General features: G+C 37.1%; 1 protein-coding gene across 7 annotated transcripts in view; it reads right to left on the reverse strand.

Moving 5' to 3' along the window:
• DTNA (dystrobrevin alpha) overlaps nt 1-24,212 on the reverse strand; it is a 360,321-nt gene extending 336,109 nt beyond the window's left edge. For 4 of the 7 annotated variants that reach the window (XM_081078748.1, XM_081078747.1, XM_081078733.1 and 1 more), the window contains exon 1: nt 23,860-24,113. The gene's annotated coding sequence lies outside the window, so the exon portion shown is untranslated. Of the gene's footprint in view, nt 1-23,185; nt 23,409-23,859 lie in introns of those variants that run through there. The other 3 variants (XM_081078729.1, XM_081078737.1, XM_081078740.1) reach the window with 3 other exon arrangements.
• Between the last annotated feature and the right edge of the window lie 3,222 nt (nt 24,213-27,434).

Genomic DNA, 27,434 nt, shown 5'->3' on the forward strand with positions numbered 1-27,434 from the left:
ACTTGATACTCAGAATAGTGTAAGGTAGGCACTGATGACCTCCAGGAATCAGACAGGAGTTGCTGCAAGAGTAGCAGAAGGCAAAAAGAATAACTGAAGTGGAGAAAAGACAGAAAATTAGAGGAAGTGGAGTATGAGATGGAAGACTGAGAGCCGTGGAGAAAGGAATGGTAGCAAAGGAATGACATTTCTGCCCTGGTTGTTTATATTTTCCCATGTTTTAGGGGGTTGGGCAGAGGTGAATGCTGCAGCCCTGCTTGCACCACTGGACACTCTGATGCCTTAGAGAGTAGAATAGCTATTCATTTACACTTTGCTCATTGTTCTTTGGGGATTCATGCACACTTTGAGGGTTGGCCAACAAAAAACTCCATCTCAGTACCCATAAGAATAGTTGCTTCCACATGGACTACAAAACTGACATCACATCTGATTTCTTTCAAAAATGTATCACTTTGGATATGTGTTGAATTTAATTGTTCCCCTTTTGATGACCCCAAGGCAGAATTAAGGAATTAATGGGTTTTAGAAATTTAGCTGTCATCCAATCCATGCTGTAATTCATCTATTACATACAGCTCCAGCATGCCCCAAGCTCACTTGCTTTTGAGTGCTAGGCTTTCTGCATAAGTGATTAAATTTAGTCCTCTGTCAGACACAAATGGCCAAGCTGTGACAGCTTCCTGGAATGTTTTTCTTTTAGATTCTGAGAAATGTATAAACCTTTAAAAAATACTCTCATGTCTCTACAAAGTCTTAAAAAAAGTATAATTTTTCTGCAAGCCACTGAGACTCGAAAAGACACACTATCTTTGCATACCAGAGCACCAGCCACCATACAAAATAATTCTGCTCTGTCCAAATCCAGTAACGGATATCAATTACTTGGAAAACTATTTGTCATTTATCTTACTGCTATCTCTTTAAACAGGCTATTTATAATAGGAGTCAGATGATATCCTACCAAGCTTCATGAAGAGAGTGGTTTTCTAGGTTTCTTTAAGTGAGCTGACTTTCAAAAGATTTTTGATTGGTTTTCAAGACTGGAAAATTGCATTATCAGCTTCAGATACAAAAGCAAAAATCTATAATTTTTAATGGTAAATGTAAACAGTAATTATGGCATGTTTTTTGTAGCATGTCAAAATAAGAACATAGGATTTCCAGTTGGTAAAAGAAATCACAAAGTTAGATACAGCAGTACAAAATAAAAATTTATATTTTTTATACAAATATTTTCATACAAAGTATCCACAGAGCTCAGCAATTTACTACAGAGTTCTACTTATTGCTGTTATTTTACATAAAGGTCATAATTTGAGTTGTAAATAACAAAAGCACCATATGGCTCAACCCACAATTCTCCAGAGCAGTGATATTGTTTTAATATCTCTACAAGGAATTAATAGAGAATACAGTAAACCAAAGACCAGGAACAACTGTCAGCATGTTATTCAGAAATTTAACACATGGTAGGCAACTCAGTAATCTACTCAAAGTCAGAAAAGATGAGAGTGTTATCAAAAAATACGTAGAAGTCAACTAGCAGCCCCAAAATGCTGGTTGATTTTGGCCAAGACACTTGAAAACATAAAAGTTCCCCTTACATCTCTATTGCCAGATTTCATTGATAAAATCAAAAATAGAAAGCAAGATTGTAAACACTATGATAATTTAGAAGCTATCACTAGATATTTTGTCATTGTATGTTAGCCCCCAAACTAAAGTTACAATGATAAAGGACAAATGATCTTGAAGTTTGAGCTTGAGTCATTTTATCGGTATAATCCCAAATTTTCTCAACCAGAAAGAAAGACTAACAGACCTGTCTTACTTACCTCACAAGGTTAGTAAGAGGCTCAAGGGAGATAATATATGTTAAAACTGTGTGGGAAGCTTAAGGCACCATATAAATGTGAAGTATTATTATTATATCATGTCCATGAATTTTACATATGATCTGTGAGAGGTGATTTTGTTTTTGTTTTCTATTTAGATGGATATAATGCTTATAAAGTATCTAAGGTAATTTGTAGATTTTTTACTAATCATAATTATTTTTCTCTCTCAAGTTTTCCACTTGGGCAAATAGGACACTACATGGGTAATACTAAAGTAGACTTTCAACATGTAAATATTTTTGCTTATGTTGCACTTTCAGTTCTCTCACCACATAGTCATCTTCAGAAGTTAGCAGGAAAAGAAAGCAAATTTAGTCCTTGTTTTACCAAAATAGGAATATTCTAAAAAAGAGAAAAATAGTTTTGTAAATAATTCTAATAATATTTTCAAATATCGAATATGGTCATAAAACTAATTCACTGCAGGCAGTGATTTTCTTTTTTTATTAAAGTTTAGGCTATGTCGTGAGTTTGCAAGTGAAAAACTGCTGGCATAAAACAAGGCATCCCCTTCAGTGAAGAGGGACTTGGGATTGAAGAGGATCTGTAAAAAGTTACTCTATGGGCTTTACTAAATGAGATCAAAATGTTGATTTCTTTGCTTGAAAGTTTTCATTAAGGCCTAAAAGTTCATTCTTCCTGACTCTTATTTTATAAACTCAGCCTTTCTGTTCCAGAATTTGTCTTCTGTAAATTAAAGACACAAACGATAAATATGCATGTGGCCAGAAGGGACATGCGTGCTCTCCTGCCTGCCCCTGCTTGGGCCCATCTGCTCTGATGGCAAAGTGCCCACTGGCAAGCTGGTCCACTCGACTTCAGCAGAGCTGCCAGCCTTCCAGGGATCTATGTGTGGGTGCACTGTGGTGAGAGCTAGCTTCCCGCAAGGCGCCCTTCCACCCAACCTGCATATGGATCTGTTTGCACTTGACCACACTTGTTGGCTCTCATGTGTCATTAAACAAATGCTCCTAACATGAATAAAAAGAGGGCAGAATTACACCAGTATTTCAGGCACCAGTGAACAAAGAACACATGCAAAACTTCCTATATAAAATGGCTCATAATAGACAAGGAAGCCACGCAGGAAAAGGGGAGGAAAATCATCCATCTACACATTTTTAACGTGAGAAGAAAGAATACTGTCCTGCATGTCCCAGAGTGAGCATTTTTATAGTCGCGTGTAAGGGCACGTTACCGTCACATACTTGTATAAAGGTCTGCGAGAGACAATAAGTGTGCGTGAAGCATTTCCCTGTCTACGGGGGCACTGATGACCCGATGTGCCATGCCCTCTTTATAGCTCTCTTTCAGTCTAAATCTGAAGGTGCCAAGGCAAAGGACAGGAGGCAAAGCCTAGAGGCTTCAGAATGGAGGGATAATAGCAAAGTATTTCAACAACTAACTGATCTAAGAATGGCTCTGTTCTTTATAAATATTAAAGAGCAGAAACAAAAGGCAAACAAGATCATGAATAAAATAATTGACAGAGATCAGGACATGTGTCACCTAAATTTATAGGAATTCTAATGTATCTCTGAGGGACAAGAATCAAAGGCTTTGCTACAGGAGATACCATAGGGTAACAAGTGCTATATTTATTCATTCATTCACTCATTTATTCATTCATTCACTCATTCATTCATTCATTCATTCATTCACTCATTCATTCATTCATTCATTTATCATTCATTCCTTCAACAAATACTTACGGAGAACTGACTATTTGGCAAATGCTAGGGATTCAAAGGTGAACACGACCCAGACAGATTCCCTTCCCTCCCAGAGTTTACATTCTAGTGGGGGAGAGAAACAAACAACCAAATAAATACATGCTACCATGTTAAGTTGTCATAAAGGCTAGGAAGAAAGGTGAAGCAGGAAAAGGGTAGAAGGATTGACGGGGCTGCTATTTTAGACAGAATGGGCAAGGAAGGCCTTACTGAGAATGATATCTTAACAGAGACCTGTATGAAGTGAGAGAGTGAGCCATGTGAGGCTCTGGGGACAGAATGGTCCAGGTAGCGGAGTGCAAAGGCCCTGAGGTGCGTAAAAGTTTGGCTTCTTCAGGTAACAGAAGTGAAACAGAGAGAAGGAGGACAATGAATAGAGTGATATGAGATGAGACTGGAGACAGAGACTAATCATACCATGTAGAATTTATAGATAATACTTGGTAAGGACACTAATATTTAACTTAAGTGTGATGGGAAGAGACTGAAGGTTTTAGGCTAATGGATGAATGACATCTCTGATTTGCACTTTTATACAATCATTGTTGCTTCATCTCTGAAAGAGTAGCCATGAGAAGTAAGAATAGAAGTAGGTAGCCCAGACATCCAGCTACCTAATATAGAAAACAAAAATAATAGTGACTTGGATTAAAGGGCTTTTGTTGGAGCAGGTAAGACGTGGTTAGATTGGGGCATATTTTGAGAGCTGACAGAATTTACTGCTGGATTGGACATGGGGGTGTCAGGGGAAACAGGAGATAAGACTCACACGTAGGTCTGAGCTGTCTGCTGAGAACCCACTAAGAGGAGGGAAAATTGAGATAGAAGCCTATCTCAGGGAAGAGAGGTATCAAGAGTTCTGTTTGAAATATTAACTAAGCAGTTGTAAATATAAGTCTATAGTTCAGAAAAGACAGGCAAAACACTAAGAACTCATCTGTCACATACTGAATGTTCAATAAGGAATGGCTTCTATATGGTTGTTATTGTTGTTACTGCCAAGCTGACACCACCTTCTGCCTCTATGATGTTACTCAAGGAAAGGCTTGATGAATGGGAATAGGCTGGCTCAGGCAGGGCACAACAAGTTCTAGTTCTGATCTAGAGAGAAAATGTGGGCCATGTTATTAAGTGTTTAAAAACAATGGTGACCTAGAAAGGAAATGGCAGGGGCATAGCACTGGCAACTCCAGGGTCCTGTGCTATACCACAGATGCTGTACCACAGTCCTCAAATGCTAGCCTCACCTGGGAAGCTGAGATGATATTCTCAAGATCCACTTCAGATCTACTGATTCAGAATCTTGAGTCCCAGAATATATAATTTAAAAGTGTTCCCTGCACATGACTGAAACCACTGCCTGAGGACACATTCCTCTACATTCTTCATGTTCTCTAGACATAAAAGTTTTGCCAACACTGGTTGTTAGGAGATCAGGATGGAGAGAACATCATGGTCATCTTTTATATAAAATAGACACATAACGCCCATTTCGTAAATACATCCAGGCATACCTATCAAAAATAGGCTTGCTTTTCAGAATGATGGTTTGGGGGCCACAAATGAACCCCAGAATGCTGCTGCACCTCAAAGAACACTTAGGACAGCAGTTAAAATAAAACAGTGATAATACCAAATGCTGGTAAGGATAGAGAGAAATTTGATCCTTCGTGTTGGAGGGGATATAAAATGACACATACAAGCTGGAAAACAGTTTGTCAGCTTCTTATAAAACTAAACAACCGGAAATGGCACACTTGGGCACAGCACAGGGTGAATTTCATGAGCTATTAAAACACACCCTCTTTGGTAACACTTCAGAGCCCCGTTTCTTTTTTAAAGGTTCATTAGGTATTATTTTTAAATAATGTACTTTTTAAATAAAATCAGTGTAATTCACCATGGGCCTTACGTGTCATATTGATAGCTCTCAAAAGGGTGATCCCTGGACCAGAAGCAGCACTTGGGAGCTTGTTAGAAATGCAAATTATCGCCCACCCCTCCCCCATCCCCACTCCTACCAAATCAGAAATTGTAGGACAGTGGCCCAGCAATCTGTTTTCAAAAGCACTTCAGGTGACTCTAAAAGCTTGAACCATTTTTTATATATCTATATATCTATACCTATACATCTATATCTATATCTATGGATATATAGATATACCTATTCATATATCTATCTCCTGGGCCCAAATTTCTCTCTGAGTTGATGTAGGATTAGGACAAAGAATGTATGATCACAGATTTCTTTAAAAAATGAAAATTCATCCTTCACCCTAGTAAAATCTTGTGAAAACTGAGAGCAAACGTTAAACTCCTTAAATATCCCCTGTGGAGGAAATTCTGACCAACTACAACCTCTATGCATAATACAGGCCACATTTTATTTATTTATTGTTTTGTTCCATTCCCCCAGTTCACTATAGGCAGGAGAATCTCTCCCGTCAGGAGTCATAACTCAGACACTGTGGTGTACATAAACAACTCAGAATTTGGGAGCACCCAAATGGAACTTGAGACAGGACTCAAGTTCTTGCTGGGCCACTTACTAGCTGTGTGATCTTTGATAAATCACAATTCTGAGCATAAAGGAATAAGGAACCACTAATTTACAGGGCTGTTGTGAGGAAAAATGAGATACCATGGTCTTTGCAAGCCGTATTTCACTGCAAACACATTAATTGAAAAATATTATTCTCCTTTTTCTTTACTATTTCCTTTCCAGAAACAAAGCTGAGAACAATGCATGAACTCTTGCAGTGGACCCCAGGCTCTGATGCTTCCAACCTTTCTCCTGCTACATGCTCATCTATTTCACTGCACATGAGTCTACAGACTTGGGAGGTCTGTGTAGGCTTTTATTGCAGGGATATGAGGTGGGTTGCAGGCAGGAGTTAATGGTGATACCCACCTGTTTATGCAGTTCTTGAACTGTGATCCAAGAAAGCTACTGAGACATTGTCACATACCTCCTTATAGCTTTCCCGTTTCTTGGAATTTCTACATATTTCTCATATTTCATACAACAACACAATTTGTTCTTTCTTTATATCATGTGCTTTCACTAATTATTTGTCGTAATTGCATCTCCCAAGTAGAATGTAAGTTCCCTGAGGACAAGCGAGCTGTGTTTCTCCACCTACTCTGTGTGGTCCAGACTTCACAAAGACACGGACAAATGGACACGTTCATCTTTTTCCAGTCCTACACTGAGTGACCAGGGTAGCTGGGATGTCATCTTGCAATAGACTGATGGCTTCTCTAATGAAAACTTAAAGCAAATCAGCCAGTTGTCAGCTCAGCATGTAGCAGGGCCAGAGTAACATTTTAAGTATTGCTAACGAAAATGCTGTTAGCAGTTAAATACTATTTCTGCATCTGAGATATGCCATATTTTCCTTTTAGCCTATCACCAGGTAAAGACTGACACAAGTTTTGATCATATAAAGTCTTTAGTTTTGCAACAATTTTATGTCAAATTTACTGTTAGCATGTATTTGTTGTTAACCTTTGTGTTTATCTTATGGGTTTGCATTAATCTCAGTCAGTGTTTTCTGGGGTCATCAACGTGGAGTTAGTATAACAGATCTAGCCCACAATAATACACACCTTGGTCCTTTTCAAAGACAGGAGGCAAAAGACATTTGCCTCCTATTTTCCAGACTTCTGGAAAATAAATTGAGGTCTGTAAGCTATGTCTGTTTAAAGGCATGGCAATCTAGAACAGTGCAGCTGTTACTTTTCCCACCAATCTTAAGCAACTTGTAAAGTTTTCCATGAATCCTTAGATCTATGCAAATGAACTTCATTCACTGTAGTCATCCTCATGTGAAACAAGTATCATTCATTATATGCTGACTTGATAGTTTGCATCCCATAATGCAGTGGTTACTTTTCACCACAGTAGAAAATTACTATTTTTTCCACCAAACATGCAAAATCAGGTAAGCCATAACATGTGAAGGGCAAACACGTTTATTTACATTTTGTTACTAGTCATCTCTCGTACTAGAGTTGTTTAATTAAGTTGGTGCAAAAGTAATTGCGGTTTTTGCAATTATTGTTAACCTTTTAAACCACAATTACTGTTGCACCAACCTAATAATTTAGTTTTATTTTTGAAATAAAATTAAAATTTAGTTTTTATTTTAAGTATGACTAGCTATTTCGATAGGGCTGTGATACATTTTAAAAAAAATTTTTGAGAGCAGAGCCTGATTGTGTAGATCTTTCACTTAATCACAGCTATAGAGAGGTCAGTTAAATAAACCACAGGGGCTGCCCAAGGCATCACTCTTCATCCACCCAGTGGCTGCTCAGCCTAATTACTCATGACTTGAAAGCATCCTATCCACACAAACAGTGGTTTGCATATTCCTTTCTTCTCCACCAACTAGAAACTATTCTGACCCCACTTGATTGCCTCCTTAGATGGCAAGGCCCAAGCAACTCTAAAATCATACAGTAGCTTCTTTCTTCTTTCACTAAAAACATAGTCATAGAGCTGGAGAATTTAAGCTCTGCAACTTGGTAGCTCGGCCGTACTGAGCAAGTTATGTAGTCTCTCTTTTCCTGTATTTTTTTCATCTAGAAAGTAGAGCTAATAATACCACTGAAAAGAGTTTTTGAGAAGGATTAAATGAAATGATACATGTACAATTTTTAAGAATCACACACAGTGATTCTTTAGTGTATCTTTACTTTTATTCAACTAATTTCCCTGAATTTGACGCCAAGTTCAAGGAGCAAACTTCTGATGATAATTTTTTTTCCTATGGAGACACTTGCCTATAGGACAAGAATGCCCTTGGTTATGCTGTTCCTAGTGACAATGATAATTCTAAAATTGGCATTCTTATTTATAGCTCAGTCTCTGTTATCTTGGTTAATGTGATTATGCCCTTGAGAGAAAGATCTGTTTTCTGAATTTGTAAATAAGGATCAGACTGTGGACTTTAATAAATTCACTGAAGTAATGCTTCTGTCATCACCAACCTTTGGTCTTTCCTTCTGTGTTCTCTAGCTCATTTCTGGTTGTTAACGTAGGCTGCGTGGTAGAATCACACCAAGCTGTTTAAATTAAAAACTTGGCAATGGGATTGACACATTCTGATTTTTCAAAAGCTATCCTGTGTTGTTGAGCTGTGGAGCACAGCTCTAGACTGGCCCTCAAAATTAAAGTCCTAAAGTCAGAAAGAGATATGCTGATTCAGTGGTTCTAGAATGGGGTTTAGGTACCTACCTGTCCTTTTGACAAACACCACAGACAATTCTGATTCAGGTGGTCCTTGAAACATATTTTGAGGAATACTGCTAAAAAAAATGGATGGTCACCTTCAAAGTCACATAGAGCCAGAGGAGCACACAGAAGGTATGGTGGGTATGAATTATGCCAAAGACTAGTTCTCCAACAGAGTATCAAAAACACTGAATCGAAGTGAATAATAAGGAATGATTGATGGATGAAAAAGGAGGGAAAACTAAAAATGCAGTCTTGTCACGGGCTTGGTAAGAGTTTGGAGAAATACAAGGCAGGCACTTAAATGTTTCTAGTTTTGCAATATTCGTTTCGAGTCTTTTTACATGACCATCCAATTCAGGTGTATGCTGGCTGGGGGTTCTAGAAGAGAGAAGCTAAGAGGAAAACAAAACAAAATAAATGAAGAAGATGGAGAGAACAGATGAATTGGTAGAAAAAGAATAAAGGCCGCTGGCATTGATTATCCCGTCCACAAATAGGCAAAAGTGATTAAAGTGAAGAAAGAAGTAAAGCTCTGATATGTCCCCTCTTCCCACTTTCATCACCAACCCCAACCCTAAAAAAAAAACCCAAAAAACATTCCACATGGTCACGTATGTGAAATCACAGGACTATTTTTTTTTCTTAAACCATTGTGACGGGGTGAAGATGGATTATTTTGCATCTATAACCAGTCCATAGCAGATTGGTGATCGAGTACCACTCTCTTTGGGTTCACTTCTGTTGTTTCTTCCTGTCTATGCAAGGATTCAAACTGTATGAATATAGAGCAACTCTCAAGCTCACATTCAAAATATTAGAGGTATTTAGAGAAATTTTATTCTATAGTTGTTATATCATATGCTCCCATAAAATAAGCATAAGAGAAAAAAAATATTTTTAAACTAACAAAGAAAAGAAATCCCCAAGGAAACAAAACACCCACAAACAACAGAAAAAAAGGAGGTTTAAGTACTACAGCGACATTGAGGAAAACAAAAAAGAACAGCCAGATGCTTCAAAATGTTTTCCTATTTTGCAAATCTGATTCATAGTTTGTTCAAATTTTAAAATCAACCTGACTCATATCTGATTTCCTAAAAGTTGTTTAGCAGCATTAGCAGAAATTTTATCTTGTATGCATTCTAGTGGTAAATGTTACTTTTATAGTGTTTAGGTTAAAAGGAAGAGGTAGAATTTATCTGCACATGGAAAAACATCACCTGACACATTTTGTGTTTATAAATAGAAGCTAACACTGTAGGGGAAAATCTGGACTACCGCCCACACAAGACACAATGTGCACTTCTTACCTTCCTGAATCTTCCTCTTCTTGCCCCCATTTATTGCATAAGAGCTATTTTTTCTTCATATTTAAGCCTTACCTAAGCATTGTGGGGATGATTTAATCATCACATTTAAAAAAAACGCCAACCAAGTGATGACTTTAAGAATGAAGACAGCTGAGTAGTACTGCCAGGGCTGGGGGCCTTTATGGTATAAAGGATGACTGTGCGAGAGAAAACATCTGCTGCACCATTTAAAAATATGTTCTTAAAGGGATGGTTCCTCCAACCTGCCCAAATGGTGTTATTTAACAAACACTGTAAAATGAACGTTTGGAAAAGTCTTATCCCCAAAACACTGCAGAGGCACAACAATTTAAATACCCAAGCAAAATGAGTAAATGAGAAATATAATCAGATTGAGCGCACAAAGGGAACAGAAGGGATGAAAAACATAGTACAACTGGTAGTGGAGAATATTGAAAGGCTAAAGAATAATATTTTTCCAAAACAAGAATGTGTGTCATTTTAAATCAAAAGCAGATAAATTGCTCATGAGCCATTTTCCCAGATTACTCAAGAACAAGATACCTTTTGAAAGGTGTGAAGGGTATATGGAACTGAAATTTATGATTTATAGAAACCAAAAAAATTCACCTAAAAATTACAAGAGTCCAATGTGATAACTAATCAAAAAAGCTAAAATATGAGTAACCGAAAGTGACGAATATTACCTAAGTGAACTCTAATCCATTATGTGCCCTAAGTTTAGTGAACGGCTAATGGAAAGAATAAAATAACGTAAAATACTGCCCGTAAAAGACAAGAGAATCGTATTTAAGACTAGAAGCTACAAACTACTTCTTAAATCTGCTTCTATCTATATTTTACTACAATCACACAACATTTTAAAATCTTTTAACCTTTTATTACTAATTTTGCTTTACCCCATCCAGAGGTTTATAAATGGACTCTAACTATAAACACCTCTATTCAGAAATGCAGCTTCTCTGTCCTCAGGACAGCCTTGTAGCCCAGATTTCCTTTAATCTCACATGACCCCAGAGAAAAATCCCAGTGTGCAGTAGACAGTGAATCCCCCACGGGAGACCTGGTGTGGTAATGACAATGATGAGTCCAGACATAGGCATCTGTCTCTAACAATACTGTGTGACAAGGTCTCCTAAAAGGCTTCTCCTTCAAGTGATGCAGAGACGCCCCCACCCCTGTCTCCAAGTATCTCCATGACTGGTGTCAGCTCTAGGAAAGAGCGCAAAAACAGCTAGAAGACCCCAGCGCTCTAGGACTTGGCAGATCTGAGGAACAAAGGCAGGGAATTGTAGACATGACTCATATGTTTGGTTACAACCACAAAATCAGACATGGAGCATTTATGACTCTTTGGCTTAAGGAGTGCAAATCACTATTTCCAGAGACCATGGGAAATAATAAAATTTTAATTTCTTTGTTATATTTACTTGAGAAATATTAACAATTAAAGAACACAAGGTGTGAAATACAATAAATAAATTTTCAAAAAAAACACAAAACTGATGAGCCAAGACTCGTGAAAAGCATACATGCGGTGTATTCTCCAATGCTTCATAGAGTAACTCCAGTCCAGTGGTTTCCAGCCTTAGTGTCACTCAGAAGTACCCGGATGCCTTGCTACAAGACGGATTACTGGGCTCTCTCCCCAGAGTTTCTGATCCAGAGGTCTGCAGGTAAGTCTTGGAATTTGCATTCACAGTGATTTCCACGGTTGTGCTGATGCTGCTTGTCTGAGGACCACACTTTGAGAAACATTGCTCTAGTACAGTGAGAACTTCATGGTTAAATACAATGTCAATAACTTGATTTGTTTTTTGGGAGAATTTCCCTACACTGTTTTTTTGTGTGTGTGTGATTGCCTCCCTGTCAACTGTTGTTCCTCAGCATATTGGTTTCAAGCAGAAAATTCTTAGCCCCATCTCCTGTACTTAATCTACTTGAGTAGTGATCAAACAACTTGACAAAATCAATGCATTTAGTTTTAATGTATAATTTTACATTAAAGAATTAACATGAATTGCAGGTAGGTGGTCCTCAGTTACAGTTTAAAGATGGATTTTGTGTTCACTATTTTCTTTCTCTATTAGTAATATTTTTTCCCCACACGCTTTCTGGTTCAAAACTGCATTTCAGATGGATAATGTTCCCAGGTATAAAGAATTCTTGGTGAGAATACAGTTAGGGCTGGGATGGTGTAGTTCCAGAATGCTTCCAGAAAAGACAGTTTATAAGAATGGAGGAAATCTCCAATTTTGCAACAGCCTGCAGCAATGGTTTCCCAGGAGAGGAGAAAGCATTGATTTGGAGGAGTAAGAGTACTTCTACGTGGTCGCTGAACCTTAGCACAGATGGAATGTTTTGTGATCCTTTCTGCATTATTGTCCAAGGACTCCCTCATCTCACTGACCTGTAAAGTACTTATTATTTAGAAACAGATCAGCAGTAATCTCCTGAGATTCATCCTTGAGAATCAATGTTGAGTGATATTTTTCCATTTACACTTGCATCAAAAATATAGATTGGACTTCTATGAAGGAATAGAAGTACTTTTCCCTATTTCTACCCCTAAGTACAATTAAAAACCCTGGATGTCATACATAAAATAAGCATGCAAGACTCTGAAAGTTGGAGAGAAGGCAAACCATCTAAGGGGCCTCAGGGCCCAAGAAATAATAGGATGGTGAGTTCCTTGGATTTTTGTTTTTCTTTATATACTCGTATTCTACATTTGAAGCTATAGGTACCAGAAATCCAGAAATGCCAACAGACACAGATATTTTTTAAAAGGGGGTTCCAACAAGAGCATGCTCTCTCTAGCCAAAGGACCTGGAAAGAAGCAACATATCAAGACAAACAAACAAACAAAAAAACTACCCCTCCCAGCTATGGAGGAATCAGTGAAGATGTGGTGAGGAGTCTGAATTCCCAACCTGTCCTACAGTAATGTGAAACCGCTCTCAAGTTACAAGGGTGACTGAGTGGGAAACCTGCATTTCTACCCCCCATGGAAATGATGAGGTGGCACCATCCCCATTTTGTCCACTGAGGTGATATTAGTCAAAATTAGCCAAAACCAGTTTAAATAAGATCCAGAGTTTCAACATAATAAGAAAATGTCTAGGTTTCAATTGAAAATCATTCATCATACCAAGAACCAGGAAAATCTCAAACTGAATGAAAAAAAAACAATCAACAGACAAATGCCAATAATGAGATGACAGAGGTGTTAGATTACCTGACAACATTTTAAAGGCAGCCTTAATAAAAAATACTTAAATGAGTAATTATAAGCATGCATGAAACAAATGAAAAAATAGAAACGTCAGCTGAGAAATGTAACATATAAGAAAGAACTAAATGGAAATTTTAGAACTAAAATAACAATAACCAAAATATGAACTTCAGTGGGTGGGATCAATAACATAGTGGAATTGAGGGAGGAATCTGTGAGCTGGATGATAGAGCAATTGGAAGAACCCAGTTTAAATAACAGAGAAAACAGAAAACAACAACAACAGAGCCTCAGTGTTAGGCTGAATAATGGGTCCCAAACATATTTAGAATGGTCCTAATCTCAGGACACTGTGAATGTTACCTTATATGGCAAAGAGATTTTGTAGATGTGATTAAATTGAAGATCTTGAGACTATCCAGGAGGGCCCTAAATGCAATCACTGCATCCTTAAAAGAGGGAGACAGAGGAAAGTTTCACTACAGAAAAGGAAGTAGGAAATGTGATGGTAAAAGATTATAACAGATGTGATAATAAATATTGAAGTAATGCAAGGAAGAAATTGTGAATCAAGGAATACAGGTGGCCTCCAGAAGCTAGAAAAGGCAAGGGGATGTATTATGTTGCAGAGCCTCCAAATTTGAACAAGCCTTGCCAACATCTTGACTTTAGCTCAGTGAAACTAATTTCTTACTTCTGGCCTCCAGACCTGTAAGAGAATAAATGTGTGTTGTTGTAATATATTACCAAGTTTGTGGTAATATGTTACAGCAGCCATAGGAAATTAATGCACAGTGGGACTATAACAAAAGACGTAACATTCATATCTTGGAGACCTGGAAGGAGAAAAGAAAATGGAGGCATATACACAGTATAGTCAAATTTATAAAAACTAAAGACAAAAAAATTCTGGAAAAGAGCAAAAGAGGAATAACACATTACTATTAGGAGAAAAACCACTTAGAATGACAGTAGGTTTCTCATGAGAATCCATGAAGGCCAGATGAAAGTGGAATATTTTTCAAGTGCTGACAGAATAGAACTGTCAACTTAGAATTCTATATCCAGTTAAAATATCCTTCAGGAATGAAGGAGAAATTAAGACATTCTCAGATAAAGGAAAACAAAGATATTTTATCACCAGCAGATCTGCCTGCCCTAAAAGAATGGCTAGAGGGAGTTCTCAAAACAAAGGGGAAGCAATAAAAGCAGGAATGTTGGAACATTGTGAAAGAAGAAAGAGCATAGTAAGTGAAAACATGAATAATATAATGGATTTTCTCCTCTTGAGCTTTCAAAATTATATGTGACAGTTGAAGCAAAAATTATAACACTGTCTGATATTGTTCTAAGTGTATGTAGAGGAAATATTTAAGACAATTATACTATCAACAGAGAAGGGTGAAGGGCCGTAAAGGAAGGTAAGGTTTCTCTGCTTCATTCAAACTGATAATCTGACAACAGTACTAACTATAAATTATATGTGTAGGATGCAATATTTAGAGCAGCCACTAAAAAAAAAACTATACAAAAGAATACACTTAAAAACATTATAGATATATGATAATGGAATTCTATAAATACAGAACTGACAGGAAGGCAGGGAAAAAATCCCAGAGAAACTAAAACAAAAACCCAAAAAAACAGAGAAAACAAAGGCCAAAAAATAAAATGGCAAACATAGGCCCTACATCAATAATTACAGTAAATGTAAAGACCCAACTAAATTTTATCCACAAGGAACTCATCAAATATAACAATATAGGCAGATTGAAAGTGAAAGGATGGAAAAAGAGATATCATGCAAACATGAAAGAAAAAAAGGAATGTCCATTTAATATCATTTACAGCAAACTTTGAGCAAATGAAATTACCAGCTATAGACAAGGATATTATATAATAATAAAAAAGTCAATATGTCAAGAGGACATAGCAGTCCTAAATATGTAAATACCAAACAATGGAACTGCAAAATATATAAAGTCAAACTGACAGAAGTGAAAGGAGGAAGAGATAAACCTACAACTATAACTGGAGACTTCACAGGCTCTTTCAACAATCAATAGGACAACTAGATAGAAAATTAGCAAATATGTACAAGAACTCATCAGCAACATCAACCAACAAGATCCAGTGAGCATTTATAGAACACTCTATTCTCAAACAGCTGAATATACAATCTTTTCAAGTGCTCATGGAACATATACCAAGACAGAAAACATTTCAGACCATAAAGTAAATCTCAACAAATTTAAAAGAATTGAATTAATCCAGAGTGTGTTCTCTGACCCAAATGGAATCAAACTAGAAATCAGTAACAGAAACATAAAGAAAATTCTCCAAATATTTGGAAACTAAACAACACACTTCTAAATAACCCATGGGTCAAAGAGGAAATCTGAAAAGAAATTTTAAAAAGTACTTGAACTATTTTAAAAGAAAATACAGCATATCAAAATGTTTGGGATATAGCTATGGCAGTGCTGAGAGGGAAATTTATAGTACTAAATGCATACATTAGAAAAGAGAAAAACCTAAAACAGTGTAGAAACTAGTGAGCAAACTAAACTCAAAGGAAGCATAATGGAGGAAATAATAATTATAAGAACAGAAACCAATGGAATGGAAAACAGAAAAACAATGGAGAAAATCAATGAAACAATGTATTGCTTTAAAGATCAATTAAATCGACAAACCCCAGCAAAACTGACAGAAAAAAGACACAAGCTACCAACATCAAGAATGAGGCAATGGATATTACTACAGAACCTGCTGACATCAAAAGGACAAAAATAAATACTATGAGCAACTCTATGCAAATAAATTTGACAACTTAGATGAAATGAACCACTTCCTAAATGAACTTAAATGATTGCAATTCATACAATATGAAACAGGTCATGTGAATAGCCTATAAATATTACTATGAGTTGAATTGTGTTCCCTTAAAGTTCATGTGTTGAAACTATAACCCCTCCCTAGCATAGAATATAGCCATATTTGGAGATATGGTCTTTAATTGACGATTAAGTTAAATGTGACAAAGAGAATGGGCCCTAATCCAATCTGATTTGTGTCTTTATAAGAAGAGAAAATTTGGATACACAGAGAGGCACCACAGATGCACATACAGAGGAAAGGCCATGTAAGGACATAGTGAGAAGGTGACCATCTCCAAGTCAAGCAGAGACGCCTCAGAAGAAACCAAATCTGTTGACACTTTAATCTTGGACTTCCAAGCCTCCAGAACTGTGAAAAAATACATTTCTGTTTTTTAATACACCCTGTTTGTTGTATTTTGTTATGGCAGCCCTAACAAATAAATACAAGTATTAAAGAAATAGAGTTCATAACTGAAAAATGAAGTACTGAAAAAGAAACCTCCCAGCTTAGATGATTGCACTGAAGAATTCTGCCAAACATTTAAAGAAGAATAAACACCGGTGCTATATAATATCTTTTAGGAAATTGAAGAAGAGGAAATATAACACAATCCATTTTATGAAGCCAGTATTACTGATACTAATAACAAAGATAGCACCAAAAAGAAAACTAGAGACCAATATCTCTCATGAATGTAGATACAAAACTCTAACAACGTATTGGAAAATAGTAATGCATACAAAGGATTATACACAATGACTAAAAATTAATAGCTATTCATGATAAAAAACACTCAGAAAAATTGTAATAAAGGCAAAATTCCTCAATCTGACAAAGCACATCTACAAATAAATCGACAGCTGATATTATACTTCATGGTAAAAGACTGAATGTTTTCCTCTGGAGATCAGCAACAAGGAAAGGATTCCACTCTCACCACTTTTATTCGGTATAGTCCTGGATATTCTAGCCAGTGCAATAAGGCAAGAAAAGAAAACAAAAGGCATACAGATCAGAAAAGAAAGGGGGGGAAAAAAAAAACTGTCCTTATTTTCAAATGACATAATGGTCTACATAGACAATTCTAAGAAATCAGAAAAAAACTTTTAGGACTAATAAATTGAGCAATCCCAGGATACAGATAAGATTCAAAAAAAAAAAAAAAACAATGAATTTTTATATATTTGTAATGAATATCCTAATAGGTGTGTAGTGATATCTTATTGTGGTTTTAATTTGCATTTCCTTAATGATGTTGAACATCTTTTCATGTGCTTAATTTCCATTTGTATATCCTTCTTGGTGAAATATCTCTTCATATTATTTGCCCATTTTCTAATTGGATTGTTTGTTGTGTTTTACTGTTAAGGTTTAAGATGGTGCCTTTGCCCTCCATGGGGGTAAGCTGGGTAAAAGACACCATGGGATTTCTCTGTTACTTCTTACAAGGGCATGTGAATCTCCCATTATCTAAAAATAACAGGTTTAATTAAAAAATATGGATTGGACATATCCTCGCTTTTCATATTATATTTGACAGTGTAAAATAAACATACAGCATGATTTGTATGTTTATCTGCATTGCTTTTTACCATAACGTGTCATAGCACCTATGATATTTTTGTCCCTTGTTGGTGCAGGTGACAAAAAAAGATACACACGTAGCTGCTCTGCTTTCTGTACCATGTTGACACTATCAAATCTGTTTAGAAAACACAGCTTGGATGCTGTATGCAGGTCTTGGCACTGTTCTTGGCTTGTGCTTGCTGTCAAATAGGCTACCTCATGCATTCACTCAAAATAAACCATAGCTTTCATCATCATTCCTTGAGTAAATACAACCTCCACCGAAAAATAAGAATATCATCAATTTCACAAGTTTAGTATCTACTTTCTTTGCTGGTGGTTTTATGCTGGAATTACCTTCCCATGCTAAAGTTCTAAAACAGAGTTGTTGATGATTCTGCATTTACATAAAAAGATAAATCATTGTTTAGGTGATAAAACTATTGAAGGGAACTGGCTAATTTTATCTGGTAAAATCAGGTCTGTTCACTAATCTTGCCATTTTCTTTCATCTGGGCCCGTGAAAGGGTTGCACTTATGAATGGGAACAGCCATGTGACTCACTTTGGTCAATAAAATATGAGTGGAATTGGCAAGTACTGCTCTCTGGTGAAAGCCTTTAAGAACTTGTGGGTAATTCACCAAGTTCCCTTGTGCCAGATGAAGAATGAGGATGTTTTGGGTGATGGGGGCTTTATCAGCCCAGGTCCCTGAGTGAGGAAGGTGTAGAATAGAGGTTTTTATTGACTAACACAGGCACACAGCATTAACAAGAAATAAACCTATGTTTTTTTTAGTCACTGAGATTTTAGAGTCGTTTGTTATAACTGCCCAAACTAAACTATTATAACTGGCGAGTGTATTTATATTTACATTAAACACACAAAACTCTTTGGAGTAGGACACTGCACTGTGGCATCAAATTGTAAACCCCAGTAAATGAGTTATTCTTTGGTGTACTTGATGGCAATCTCCACTCAGATAACACATGCACACACATATGCCCACAAAAAGCAAAATCAAGTCTTGCATCTCTTTCCTTATGGTATAAATTAGAGCAATAGTTTGCTAGTTACTCTATGATGTAGAGCTTTGTATGAAGCTGAGCATACAGAGAAATGATGTATCACATTCTTAACAGGGATACATGAGTCATAGAAAAATATGCTCTGCCTTAAGCATTTCCAACAGCTTCAAAGAAGAGTCACGCATTTGTATATGTGTACTGTGTATGAATTGTGATTCATGGTTAACATTAACATTAATCATATAACCTGCATATTACCTATTATTTGCAAGGAGAAATAACACTGACTAATCTTTATTTTCAGACAGTGTGCAGTACTTCACTTTGCTAATGACATGTACCATCTGTCTTAGGTTAACATTATTTAGATAATATTTTAAATTACTAAGTTTTTTTATCATAATAATTACTGTGATTCCTGTCAAAAGATCTCATTGTAAAAAATAACAGGGTTTTAAAATATTTTACCAAAGTAATTCAACAGATGATTTTTATGTTATACTTTGTAGCCTCCTTGCAGTGCATATTCTGAACAAAGACTGTAGAGGAAGGTGAAACAAGTGACTTAAAATTCTTAAGTTTTTTAACGGTCATAGAACTTCCAGCAGTTAAAGATATTTCCCTAATTATTGGAAATGCATATTGGAACTACTTATTCTTAACGTTAAAATTTTCAACCATTTCAAATGGTACTCAAGTACCATTTTTGAATTTTAAAATTACTATTTTTGAATTTTAAAAATATATAATATGTAAGGAGACATTTCTCATAACCTAGCAGTCACTAGTCTTTGTCTAGGCATTCATACATCTCTTCTTTCTTTATGTATATATTTTCCCTGTAAAATATGGGACAAAAAGCATTGATAGAAAGGAAGTCTTATTCTTTCTCCATTGATTTTTATGAAGGGAAAAGGAACAAAAAGATTCAATTAAGAGGTGTTATTATTTTCAACAACAATGGGAGTTGAATGCACCAGTAAATCTACGAACCAGATCTTACACATTGATAGCTCACAGTATAGACTATAGAAACAGAAACACTGAGTTTAGGGGTCATCTCTAACTATGTGACAATGTTCATGACTACTGTCCTCTTTGTCCTTAAGTTTCCCTTTCTATAAAATGGGGATAATAGAAATACATGCAGACTTCAGAAGGCTATTGTGAGGAATATGTAAGTTAATTTACATAGAGCCCATAGAAAGATGTCCAGCATGCAGTAAGTATTCAATAAATTTAGATGTTACGTTTGATTTAAATTGTTAATACCCTTTTCCCAAGCATATTAAACCCTTAATATCACCTTCCTTACTCTGGGGCCTCTTCTCTTCTTTTGTACACTTCATAGAATCTTAGGTACTGTGTGATGAATCAATTATATTTCTATCTTGAAACATTCTTCCACTTTAATAACACACACACATGCACATACACACAACCACTTTGTAAAATTTGAAATTAAATGACTATATTTCTTTAAACTTAAATTATTCTTAGCAAATAGGATAATAACCAGATAAGGATAGCATATGCTCTCTGTGCTTTAAAAAGTATTGATGGGAATTTTGTAAACTTCCCCATTTCCATAGGTGGATAATAAGGGGGAATAGTATGTCTTTTTCTGTGAATAGAAAAATGGGAGAGCTATTCAGAGGCAGACACAGGTCTCTGATTCAGAAAATAATTCAGAAAATATTTATGAAAGCATTTAAGAAGACCATTTGACTTAGTAAACACTCGTCACACATCATTTCTCCACAAATATGATTTATTGTCATCTTGTTTTGACCTTCCTATCTCGTCCAGATTTTCTTATTACGTATTCTTATAGAATTCCTTCTTTCAGAGAATTTATCTCAATTTGTACATAAAGGTTTATCTGTATAATTGTTTTATTAATGTCTGCCCCTCTATGTCAGGGCCTAGTCATCTTTCTGCTCACCATTGATCCCCAGTCCTCTGCCAAGCATCTGGAACAGAGGGGCTCTCAAGCAGCAGAGACAGTAGGATTCTTCCAAAACTAGAAGTGTGGGACTTGAAAAAGTCATGTGAGTCTACCAGGTGAGGTCAAACTAGCAAGGGAATGTCTTCTTTAAAATAAGTAACAAAAACTAGAAAACTGGAACAATTCTGACTCAGTTAAGAAAGGACATATGTATAACAGGATTAATGCCTTAATGACAATCAACATCCTGTGCAAATAGTTTTGCAAAATTCAAACTCAATTTCAATATCAAAAACAGTTGTGTTTGACAGCATGCAACTCTTCTAACCACAGCATTGCACTCCAGCATCCCAAAATAGCCATAGCCATAATTTGGGATGTGGAGGAGATTAACCATTGAAGAGCAGAAAAATTTTTTTTTCACATCCAAAGATCATGTTTCCAAATAGTTCCAGTTGGATTTAGTCTATTTTCACTTATAATATTGACTACGTATGGATTTGAAATATGTATATTGAATTTAATTAAACTGAAAGATAAGAATTAAGGAAATCTATGAATGTCAAAATAATTTTGAAACTTGTTATGTAACGAAGCAATTAAATTTACTTGAAAAAATAACAGATGAAGATTTAAGTGAGACATCTGTCCAATAGAATGAATAGCATGAGAGCTCCATGATAAGCTCAAATGAAGAGTAATTCTCCAAATATGTACAGTTAGAGTTTACCCCTCTAAGACCTTTCACAACATCATGGTTCATTTAAAACAAGTGGAGATTTAAAAAGTATTTCAACTTAGAACTAATGAGAAAATTTGATTTCAGTCTTCATTGCTCTACAACTTTGTATAAAGTATATACAATTGGCTAAAAGGCATGACATACATGAATACCCTCAAAATATAGCCTGCTTTTAATTACTGATAGTTGAAAGAAAATTGCATACTTCTTTTAAAACTGCCTAACCTCTTGTCAGAGTGATTGGCTTAAAGATGATTAAACTTGTTAAAAAAATCTGCAAGATGGTATTCAGAAGAAAATGATGACCATGCGTTGAGCAAAGGACAGACTAATATCTTAGGAAGTTTAAAATTAAGTGCAAACAAATATATAGATTCAGATATCTGCTTTATAGTAATTTATTTGCTGGTGAATCTTAACTGCTGAAAATCGACGTTGCTTATAAATGCTACTTTAATCTATAATTGTTGTAGGAAACTTGGTTAATTGTGGCAAAAGGAAACTACTCAAAGGATATTTTCCATAAATATAGTATTAAAAAATTAGGAAAAGAGTTATTTGTCCCCAACTTGTAGTACATAGTCAGTTAAGAGGTTCATCTTGGTAGAGAAAGATGTGGGCAATATATCAAATAGAAGACTTTAGGTACAATGGAGTCCTATTTTAATGAAATATATACATATTAAGAGTACACCAAAAGCCCAACTGGGTTCTAACATTTCATAACTGTACGACCTTGGGTAAGTTATTTCACCTCTCTGTGTCTGGACTTCCTCATCTGTAAAAGGTGGATAATATTATTACCTACTCCTTATGGTGGTATAAGAATTAAGTGAGAGAATAAAGCTTATAACTGTACTTGGAATATGTGGAGAGCTGTTTTTTCCCCTAAAGCTTCTACTTTTGGCATAAGCATAATAGTGTCTTTTCTTGTAAAAGAAATGAGTAACTCTGTGTACTTGGACAATATAAGTTACTGTCATATTCAAAAGGAAACACAACCAAACATTAAATACCAAGTGATCATAACAGATAACAGGAAAACTTGAACGTTACACATCCGTGCAAAAGACCAGTTTTTAGAGTACAAGTGAACCTAAAGGTGGTTAGCTTCACAAGTGTACATTTAATATTTTTTTCCTCCTAAGTTCTACAGTTATCACCAACCCAAGGCTACCAAAGAGAAAGTTTTACTACCAAGTCCCAGCCTTGGCACCTTTGAGCTCAAGCAGAGCGTCACCACCCCTCTTCTCTCCTTGGCTTTGGTTTTTTGACTGACACCTCTCCACCACCCACGCCGGGTACCAGAACCAACCTCCCGTTCTCCTTCTGTCCAACGGAAAACTCTAAAGTGGGCAACAGGCTACAAAAGCCAAAGACATTCACCCCCGTACCCAACGGCCCCAGCGACCCCCAAGCGCCCACTCCCACTCAGACACCCGCCCGGGCACCGCAGTGCATTGCAACGCGCGCAGACGCCGCTGGCTGGAAAGGAACCCATCGCGGATTTCCCGGTCAATAACCCCCAGACTGCTCCCCAACGTGAGTGTCATCCCTAATGGATGTGGCTACGCCACCTCTCACAGGCTCCGTCCGCGAGGACGACTCCGAGGGCGCAATGACAACAAAACAACTCCACCCGCGACGCGAGGGGGCCGGCTGCCCTCGCCAGCCCCGGAGCGAGGACGCCGCGGCGACCGCGGGGGCTGCAGCGCTGCCGGGCCTCGGCGGGCGGCTGAGCTGTACCTGCGCGGCCCCGCGCCCCCGGCCGGCCATCCTGCAGCAGCCGCTACAGCCGCCCCGCGGGCCCGAGGCGCCGCCCGCCGCCAGGGGAGGCGCGGAGCCGCAGTCCTGGCTGCGGCGCCCAGCACATGCTTCGCGCTCGCCGCGGCCCGCGTCGGCGCACAGGTGGGAACCCGGCCAGTGGGCGCTGGGGTGATTCCCTGCCCCCGCCGGCGCGGGCGGTCCGCTTCCACTCTGACTTTGCCGGGTGCGCGGCGCCTGCCCTTGCTCCGGCCGCCGAGCCTCGGGTGTCGGCGCCCGGCGCCGTGGGCGGCCGGGGTCCCTGCGCAGCTGGGGCTGCGCGTCTGGCGCATCTCCCGCCTCGCCGTTCGCGCCGCTGCACCGGGCGGCCGGGGCGGCTCGCAGCATCCCTGCCCCGCGCCCACGTCTCGCCCGACACCCGGACCCCTCCACCCCCGTGCCCTCCCCCACTCCGGAGCTGTCAAAGAAGAAAACGCCTTGCACACACCTTGGAATGGACGGGCGCCTCAGTCACCGACTCGCCAAACTCTTAGAAGGTGTCCATTGGTCTGTAGGGAGGTTTGGGCATGGAGTAGGAGCCGCTTTCTTATTATTTAATAATGTTGGAAGTGCCGGGTCCGCTGCCAGAGTTGTGGGTCATGTGGGCACAGCAGAGGCTGGCTGCTGCCAGTACCAGGGTTTCCTGAGGATCCTGAAACTATGATCTCATCCTCCTCATCCGCCTCCCCCGCCCTCCTCTCCGCGGGCGCGCACGCACGGCACACACACACACACACACACACACACACACACACACACACGCACATACACACGCACACTGCATGCACTATCCTCCTGCCTGGATCGAAATATTCCACTAGGGAAATACAGTGTTCACGTTCTTCATTGAAAAAAAAAAATCCTTTCTGATATTTTTCTCTTTCAAAGCTTGATTTATGTGCTTTGTGTATTTTCCACAGTTTTCCCTCACACGTGCGAGAGATCTGAACAGAGCCTCAGTATTAAAAAAATAATAATAATCGTCCTCTTATGTTGACCCAGATTTTGGTCAGAACCCAAGGACTCAAACATACAATTTCAATTTAAAACAGAGGCGGTGATATACCAGACTTGAATATGGAATAGTAATGGAATCTGAGAGTATGAAATGGGTTTCTTTCCCAAGCTGCGAACATTACCTCATTTATTTGCAGAGCATCTTTGCAGAGGAGGCAGATGAGAAGGCAAATAAGTAGTCACTTCAGAGACACTAAGAGGCTTAGGTCAGATAACATGACCTATCCAAGTGCACATGTCAATATCTCACTATAAGTATTAATTGCACAGCTACTCATAAGTTGCTTATTTACTATAATCAATTCCTGGAAACTTAAGTTCTGAAAAATAATGAAGATAGCTTGATTATTTTTAAGTTACCTACTATCTAAGATTGCAAATGAATTAATTTCTCTCTATATATGTTATTGTATAATTTTCTTTTGTGTATTTGTATATATTTCCTGTTTCACGTTTTTATATAATTTTCTTTTTTGGGATAGGTAAATGTCTGTGTGAGCGCATTCATATTCATTTGTGTTACTTAACTACTTAGATAGAAATATCAAGAAATTTTAGTCAATATTTTTGGGGTAGTCACCAATTTCATAATGATTTACAAATTTCACTCAAAACCTTTTTAAATGCCTGATGTATATAAAGAGCTGTGCTATGTTTTAAAGGATATAGAGAAGTTTAATATTTGTAACCTGTCCTCCACTAGTTTACATCTAGTTGTTGAATATATATATGGTAGAGAATATATACTCGTATTATAGAGAATATAGATATATTTGTAGAATATATATATATATGTGTATATATATTCTCTATATTTGGTATATTTGGTGTTATGAATATATATATATAGTATATATATATGTATATATATATATATATATCTACAAATATATATACCAAAAGGTCTACAAGAGAATCACTTTATTATTTTTGGTGTTATGAATTGTCACAAAGAAAGTACAAGATACACTTCTTTTCTTTTTATCAATGTAATTTCTGTTCCACACTAAAATTATTTCATTTGTCTGTGTGTCCCATATTTCAGTCTCTTATTGACTCCCACAACATCTCAATGGCCATGGTAATTTGTACCTTTACCCTTCACCTACACATCCACCATACTCACAAAATACCACATGGGGATTTTTTTCCTTGTGATTATAAAAGTTTTCACAAAACACACTCTTGTGTACTTTTTGTTCAGGTGTATATAAGAAAATTCAGCAGTCTTCTAATAATAAAGGGAAAAGGGAAATGGTGTGTGAGAGAGAATGCCTCAAGGAAAAGGCAGAAGACTAAGTAGTGAAAAGAGGTGGGGGAAAGGGAAGAATAAAAGGGAATTAAGCAATTACAAGATAAGGGAGAGAAAAGGAGGGGGGAAAACAAAAGAAGAAGAAAAAGAAAGTGAAAACCAAGATTTTCCACATTTTTCTGTGTGGAAAACAAATTTAGGAAATCACAGAGTTTCTTATTGCTATGATTTTTTTTTTTTTGATAAGCTGACAGGAATTTAATGGCAATGACACCAGGTGTCAGTCCTGCAGAGACAACACTGAAAGATCTCAATTTTCAAAATTCAAGCGTAGGATCCACTAGAAAAAATAAGTAGGCTGACCCATCAATATAGCGTAATAATAAAAATGACAATGAGATCAAATAGTCACAGTGTACATAGTATTTTATGAAGAAATTGACACTGAAATTAAGGGCAATAAATGGGAAAACAAAGGCACAGGAATATTAAGATGGGCAATAAAGAGCTAGGCTTGCAGTACTTAATGCCAAAAATAGTAATAATTATAGCATATATTTTTAAGAGTACTTCAATTTTCAAAGTGCTTTTCATACCATCATTATTGAACCTGATAATAATGAGAGGCAGGCACCTTTGTGGGCTTCATTTTGAAAGACAGTAATAATTCTTCCAGTTTTCTACATGTCGAATAGAGTATGCTGAAAAATTTCACTCATTGTTTTGGAAATATCATTTATATTTTCTGACCAGTCAACACTGAAGATGTTGCTCAGTATCCCTCCCTCCAATCTTTCTCATAAACAATACAACTAGATGGATTCCTGGGCATAGATCGCAACATTGATTGATAATCCAGGATTTTACACAGGCTATTAGAGTTTAAACTAGAAGCTTTAGCATGTAGCAGATGCTAATGGCTTTGTAGTATCTCTGGGAGATTTCTATAGAAGAGGTGGAGGCCCAAATTGAACAGCAATATATCAAGAGCACTTTTCTTTTGATCTGCATACTCATGGCAGGATTTGCTTTAATTAGAGGTATATTTAGGTTTGATGATTATAACATGTGTTTCTGAAACGCATTACAACTTCAGTGGCTCAACAGTCACTAGCAGTTTGTGTCAAAATACCTTCAAGTAGGGAAAAATATTTTTAATATGGCTATGTACACATATTTATGGGTCATAATAATGCAGGCTATGTTTACCAAGAAAAATAAATTACTGATATTGATTATTTTGCTCTTATAATTTCTTGACTTTTAAAATAGGTTATAGTTAGTGACATTGGTTATAGGTAAAATCGGAATGCTCACTATGGTACAGTGAAACTCTAAGTGTGTGCATGTGTTTTATAAATACAGTGATATATAGAGTGTTATAGGTCAAATAAGAATGATTACTATTACCTATGCACTGGTAATAGTTTGGGGGCATGAGGAATTAAACATTTTGGAAACTTTACGAGATTTGAATGACAAGAGTAGAAAAGAAGATGGATTCAAAAAAGTTGAAGAAGTGAAGACATTGCTATTTTTATCAATTAGAAACACTTATACCCCCTGGGTATAGATTAATGTTTTGGAGAAGGATGATTTGGGGCTTGAAGAACACAAAATATACATAAATTCTGCTCCTCCAAGAAACTTGATTTTCCTTCTTGGTTAGCTTTCAAGAAAGAAAAACTCATTACTCATTCAACACAGGATTCAAAGTGATGGATCAACTGAGCTGTGGCTTGGAGGATTAGTGG

This window comes from Rhinolophus hipposideros (genome assembly GCF_964194185.1).
Source record: "Rhinolophus hipposideros genome assembly, chromosome: 17".
In the NCBI taxonomy this organism is placed as follows: Eukaryota; Metazoa; Chordata; class Mammalia; order Chiroptera; family Rhinolophidae; genus Rhinolophus; species Rhinolophus hipposideros.